The sequence below is a fragment of the Hibiscus syriacus genome, unplaced genomic scaffold, assembly GCF_006381635.1.
Source record: "Hibiscus syriacus cultivar Baekdansim isolate YM2019G1 unplaced genomic scaffold, ASM638163v2 tig00111237_pilon, whole genome shotgun sequence".
In the NCBI taxonomy this organism is placed as follows: Eukaryota; Viridiplantae; Streptophyta; class Magnoliopsida; order Malvales; family Malvaceae; genus Hibiscus; species Hibiscus syriacus.
The window spans coordinates 62,972-70,554 of record NW_024063029.1 but is presented as its reverse complement, the minus strand read 5'-3'; positions in this window follow the sequence as shown (position 1 = coordinate 70,554).

Below are 7,583 nucleotides of genomic sequence, written 5' to 3'. Positions count from 1 at the left end.
ATTTTAAGATAACTTAAGCTTTCCTTAAGCTTAATTATCTTTTAATGATCAAAACACATACTTAAAATCAACAAATAATCAAGAAATCAGAAAACTCACCTTTGCTTGGGTGCTTCACGGTGGAGAAGAAGATAAAGAAGAGAAGAGAGTTTTCTATTTCACTTGTAACACCCCCAACCCGTATCTGACCCGGATACGAGTCCGAATTGTCACATTGACTTTTCAAACATTTATTTGTATAAAATAGTGAGTAATTTAAAAACTTTTATAATATTTAACTTATTCAAAACGTTTACAAAATATATCAGAGTTCATACAATTTATATCTTTAGACTATATGCCAACTACACTCTATATACAGTACATATATTTTCTGATCTGACATTTGGTAAGAAGAACTGACATGTCTTGCTCTGCATTACTCTGACTCTTCTCGAAACCTACGTGTGAAACAATCACACGCTAAGTCGTAGACTTAGTGAGGCAATAAATGAATATGCAACAATAAACTTATGAATGTTCATACTTACCATTGGATCATGACATTTCAAGATGCATGTATCTATCACACGATAACATATATAATCATATAATGCACATACGAAACTTACCTTCTTGTATCACTTTCACTTTAATTCGGTATTTCAATTGCATTGCCCATGTATATTATTGAGAATAGAGGTATGTGAGTGCATTGAGGTTGTGCAATAATGCTGTCACCATAGCTCGTATCAATTCCCTCATGGGGCACCGAACCTTAGTTCAGTATTCGTCCCGAAGGACCACGATCCAGAGGTCACAATATAAACTATTCATATGTGCCTTTAAACATATGTAGACTGTTCATATGTGCCTTTAAACATATATAAACTGTTCATATGTGCCTTTAAACATATGTAGACTGTTCATATGTGCCTTTAAACATATATAAAATGTTCATATGTGCCTTTAAACATATGTAAACTGCTCATATGTGTCTTTAAACATATGTAAATTGTTCATATGTGCCTTTAAATATATGTAAACTGTTCATATGTGCCTTTAAACATATGTAAACCCTCGACTCTTGGCATGCCAACTACACCTATAGTTCTCATATCGTATACTATGGGCATTATTCTTATACCTTTCATATCACTTGTTCTTTCTCTTCTGTCACATACCACATGTATGTGTAATTATATATTTCATATCATATCACATGTATCACAAGTGCATACATTCACGTAGATCATGTAGCTCATATCACTTAATTCATATAATGTTCTCATATCACATATCATATCACCATAATTATCATGTATGCATGTTCACAATCATTGTATTATAAAAATCAACATAAGGATTAGACTTATCACAAGTCTTATTCCATTATATTATACATATAGTATGCACTTACCTTAGCTTTGCTTTGATTCAATTCTAATCCTTTGATCGTTCCGGAATAAGCTTACTTTTAGTATCTACATAATCACACATGAATCTATATCAGTATTATAACTAATATACTCTAATGGTTCACTCTTTAGACCAAGAGAAAAGTCAATTTCATCTTTTAATGAAGGTATGCATCGATGCACTACTGATGCATCGGTGCATAAAAGGTATTCGATGTAGTATTATTGCTGGGATGCATCGATGCACTCCTTATGCATCGATGCCCCAATTGCATTAGATGTTTCATTATTAATGGGATGCATCGATGCACTACTTATGCATCGATGCATGAATTGCATTCGATGTATTTATTTTAAAAGAGTGCATCGATGCACTACCAATGCATCGGTGCACATTCAAACAATTTATGGGTTTTAACCTTGATGCATCGATGCACCATGAATGTGCATCGGTGCACTATGCCCAGAATCCTCTTTTTGAACCCGAAAGTTCATTCATTTGGATTAAATCCTTCATGTTTAATCCCCTCTTTCACTCTTAACTCTAGTACACATCCTTAAACCAATTTATACTCATTTATTTCATCTTTAACCTTCAAATCCTATCCTTCATATGAAATTCAAGAATTACATCAATAATCCAACATGTTTGAATTCCACTTTTAACACTTCATATATCTTAACTAGATTGATGACAAGTCAAATTTAACTTTCAATTCTAGTTATGTCTATTCCAAGATTTCATTTAAGAACTTCAAATCTTAAATCTCCTCTATCTCCTTTATCTTTTGATTTTAGGACAACATAAGCTTTCCATAAGCTTAGTTATCATCTAATGATCAAAACCCAATCTTAAACTTAACAAATAATTAACTAAGTAGAAGACTCACCTTTGAGCTTGGAGATACGGGAGGAGAGGAAGAAGAAGAAGAAAAGAGATTTTCTGGAGAAATCTCTCAATCTTATCCTATATATATCATTATCTTATCCTTTTCAAGTCAAATGGCCACTTTGCCCTTAAAATCCTTTAATAATTACTAACAACTTTTAGGATTATTTTCAGATAAATCATTGAACTAATCCATTCTTCTACTTTAATCACCAAATTCTGAAACTTTATAATTAAGTCACTAACCCATAGTTTGGGATGTTATAAATCATTGAACTAATCCATTCTTCTACTTTAATCACCAAATTCTGAAACTTTACAATTAAGTCACTAACCCATAGTTTGGGATGTTACATCACTATCCCCCTCTACGTGTTTATCTCCTATTAAATGGGAGAAAAATATATTTCCTTGTCAATTGACCATTTTGCCCTTTAATTCCTTTGATAATTACTAATAAATTTTTAGGAAATATTTCCAAATAAATCATTGAACTATTGAACTATTCTACTTTTATCACCAAATTCTGAAAATTTACGATTTAGTCACTAACTCGTAGTTTGGGATGTTACATATAATAAGTGTCAAGATGAGTGCAACGCATACATAACATGATACATGGATGTTTTATACATCATTAGGAAGACTTGCGATGAGTTACCTTGTTTATATTTGCATGAAATTTATGTCATTAATCATATATTTTACATATTTTAAATATGTCAAAAGTTAATATAAAATGCATTAATCACTAGTTTATTTATGATGTTATAAAATGAATGTTATTTCGGGTATGAATTGTCAAATGTTGAATTATGTTGATATACAATGCCATGAATGAAATAAATATATATTATATGCCCAAGTAGGTCATTGAGGGATAGTGGTATAGTTGACATACCATAGAGTCCAGCAACAGATTGCATATTTGATTTAGCATTGTAGTGTATATAAAGGACACTTAGTGCATATGTTTGGCACGATCTTATGTGTATTAGCACTTTGGTGCATATTTGACTCGTGTACCCAAGGTTCTCATATGCTTATATTTAGGTTATGGTTTATTGATTATTAATAAATTATAAGCATATGATTAAGTTTATGAACTTATAGAATAGATGAAAAGTATATTGGTAAGAAATTATATACATTGTTTATTTCATGTTAATATGTGTAACATGAAGGTGATATAGGTAAAGTGATCATGATGCATTGAGTATAGTTATTTCTTTATATATACATTGTATTGCATGATTTTTATTATTGCCTCATTGAGTGTATACTTAGCATGTGATGATTTTCACACATAGGTAAAAAACAAAAAATTGGAGTAAAGAATATCAAACATCGCACTCATAAAGAGGTATATCTATAGTATCAATAATTACATCAAACTGATGTAATTTAAATTTCTAGTTGGCATATATATAATAATAATAGTTGGTTTCTACTAGTTTAGATATAATTGGTAATAAATTATAAGCTAGTCATGTAAGTAATGATGGATAATAGTTAAAATAAACCGTGGATAGTTTATATTAGTGTTTGTAATTATTAAATGAATTACAAGCTTAATAATATGGTAAACAATAGAATAAAATGGAGCTATTGATTAAGGTTGAATATAGGAAAAATTTTAGTAGTTATTAGTTATGTATTGCTAAGTTGCTACCTGAATTTGGATTTATTTTGGTTAATTAAAAACTAGAAAATGATATTACTTGATAAATCTATAAATAGTTTAAATTTAAATGTTATAAAATTAGTTTGTGACATTTTGACTCATATTTAGGAATTAAATACAAGTAAGGGTGTTACAAAAAACATATTTTTAAATTATCAAAATAATCTTTAAATTTAGATCTAGATTAAGTGAAAAATAGTATTTTTTGAAATCGTCACATCTTTCGAGTTAAGTAAAGTTAGATACTTCAAATATTTTTTTAAAACGGATTTACGTTTTACCAAAGATTTACTTGAAAATGTTCGAGAGACGATTACGCGTGAAGAAGGATGAAGATCCTCACAAAACTCGAAATCGATACCAAATTGGTTAAGTATTGTCTTAATAATGAAAACTATAAATTTGAGCCAAAATTTGGAAAATAACCATTTATTTATATTTGATTTGAAGTAGTTAACATAAATATCTACAAAAAAAATAAAGAAAATAATAATATTTAAAGATAGAAATATTTTTAAATCATAATATAATTATAAATAAAATATATACATTGTAGAAAATAGTAGTAATAATTAATACTCCCCTCTCTTATTAAATCTATCAATTGTACATTTTTTTTGTTAAACTGTGTAACTTTGACTCATTATTATTTAAAATTTTATTATTAATAAAATTATGTTTTTTTAAAAAAACCTTAAATCAATTCATTTTTAAATATATATTTTATAAAAATTAATTGTTTAAAATATTTGAAATAAGCATGGTTAAAGTTTAAAAATTTTAACTTTTAGAAATCAATGATGAACACATTTAATAGGATGAAAGGAATATGATATATTAAATATGAAAATATATGAATATTAATGTAGTAATAAATAATGAGATTTACATAATAAAAATAATTATCATTTACGTGAATTAAAGTAATAAAATGTAATAAATATTATAAATATATGAATAATAAATTTTAAAATAATTTTATATTAATAATATAATAAATTTAATCATATGAGTTAAAGGAAATGTCAAAGATCCTAAAAGATTGAATTTAATCTAATGAATGTTTGTGTTTATGAGCTCAATTTTATCGTGAGTATGGTAATTTGGTTTGAGTGGAATCTGCTTAAACGATCTTCTTATTAATAAATTTTACGAGTCAACTGAAAAATTCTACAATAACAACCTACACTCAAAAGAGGGGGAAAGCCGAATAAACGAATATATATATATATATATTTGCTTTATTATTCAAAAAGTAAAAAAAATATTATTGTATTGATTTATTATAATTTTATAGGAATTAAGATTAAAAAGTTAAAAAACATGTTTAAAAATAAATTATATAATCAATAAAATATATTATTTTATAATTTTATATTTATTTAATTAAATATTATACTTAGTTTTATATTTTAAATAATATAATGGTTTTATTATTTTATTTTTTGAAAAATCCAAATGCAATGGGCGGTGGTCCAAATTGGATAAAGTGGGATCTCAATTTTTGGTAAACAGCTTCACCGCCCATACTTAGCCGGTAGGCTCATGGGCTGATATGTATGACTGGCTGATCCTTCAATTATACTCACTTTTACTATTTCATACCAACTTTATTTCCCTCATTCATCATTTTTATACTATGTTAATCTCGATACATATAATACATAAAATAATATTTTAAATGCGATACTTATTAATAATGTGAACTCAAGTATCATAACAATATTTAAAATTATAGTTCAAATATTATGCAGGACATTCTCACAAAATATAGAAACCACACTAGGCATTTTATTAAAAACTTAGCCAAATCGGCCCTGAACTTCAAAGTTGATGAAACATTCATCTACCCTTTTGGAAAACCATGATTCGATCTTGCACTGCAATTAGAATCCAAGATGGCTCTTTACATTGTTTTCTTCTTTGCAAAAAAAAAAAATGCATTTAGTATTGGACCTTTATTAAGTCGTACTTGTAGACTTTGACATAGATTCCCCCTCCTTATGTATTTAACTTGATTTTCACAGCTGATGTGTGGGTATTAGTATTTCCATGGGAGTTGAAACATGGCAATCAAAGGCTTGGTGTAACATCTTCAATACCGGGTTAGTGACCAAATTGTAAAATTTCAGAATTTGGTGGTTAAAGTAGAATAGTTCAATAGTTCAATGATTTATTTGAGAATATTTCCTGAAAGTTGTTAGTAATTATCCAAGGAATTAAAGGGCAAAATGGTCATTTGACAAGAAAATATATTTGTCTCCCCTTTTTCATCTTCTTCATCTTCTTCTCCACCGTGAAGCACCCTAAGCAAAGGTGAATTTTCTGATTTCTTGATTATTTGTTGATTTTAAGTATGGGTTTTGATCATTAGATGATAACTAAACTTAAGGAAAGCTTAAGTTATCTTAAAATCAAAAGATAAAGGAGTTAGGGAAGATTAAAGATTTGGAGTTCTTGAGTGAAATTTTGAAATTGAGTTGATGAGTTGAATTTGAAGTTAAATTTGACTTGTCATCAGCTTAATTAAGAAGTATTAAGTGTTAGAATTGGATTTGAAACATGTTGAAAATTGGATATGATTCTTGAAGTTCATAAAGAGGAGAAGATTTTGAGGTTTAAGAGGAGATGAATGAATATAAATTGGTTTAAGTATGTGTATTTGAGTTAATAATATGAAAGGGAATGAAACTGGAAATAGTGAATTTTCGTGCATGAACATTGATTTCTGGGCAAAAATTTACAGATTTCTATAAGGGTACCGATACCCTAGGGGGAGGTATCGATACCCCCTAAAGGAAAAATGGAATTTTGGTTCATTAAACTAGCTTAAGTTATTAACATCAAGTTATAAAGTTTAGGCTTCTGATAATCATCTCAAAAATTATGTTCATGTAGATATTGAGCCTAAACAAGTTCCGGAACAATCAAAGAATTAGGATCAAGTCAAAGCAAACAAGGCTAAGGTGAGTGCAATTTAATTGTACTTATGTTATTGATCAAACATTGGCTTGCGATGAGCCAGTGACAGAGTTACTACGGTAAGAAGTGACTCCTAAAATATTATATGATTGATGTGATTCTTATGTGTGCATGAGTATATGAAAATAGGTATATGTTATTATATGTGACATGACATATATGATTACATGAATATGCAATATGTGATATATGAACATAAGAGATTAAGTGAATGAATATATATGATGATATAAGAATAAGACATGAATCAAATGATATGAGTTATATGGGAAATATATGTGAACAAGATATGATATATATGTTTATGTGAAACCATGCAAAGTGATACGAGCTATGTGACATATGAATATGAAATCATATGAAAAGTGACATGAATTACATGAAAGTAAACTACGTGATTATATGCACATGTGATATGTGATCATAAGAGCAATGATATGAGTACATGAATATAAGAAGCATAAGAAAAATGCCCATGTTATATGATACGAGAGCTATAGGTATAGTTAGCATGCCAAGAGTCGATGGTCTACGCGGTCCTTTGGGACAATTCTACGTGGTCCTTCGGGACATATATGTAATTCCGTGGAACATGTATGTGGTATTTCGATACACTTATTTGGTCCATTGT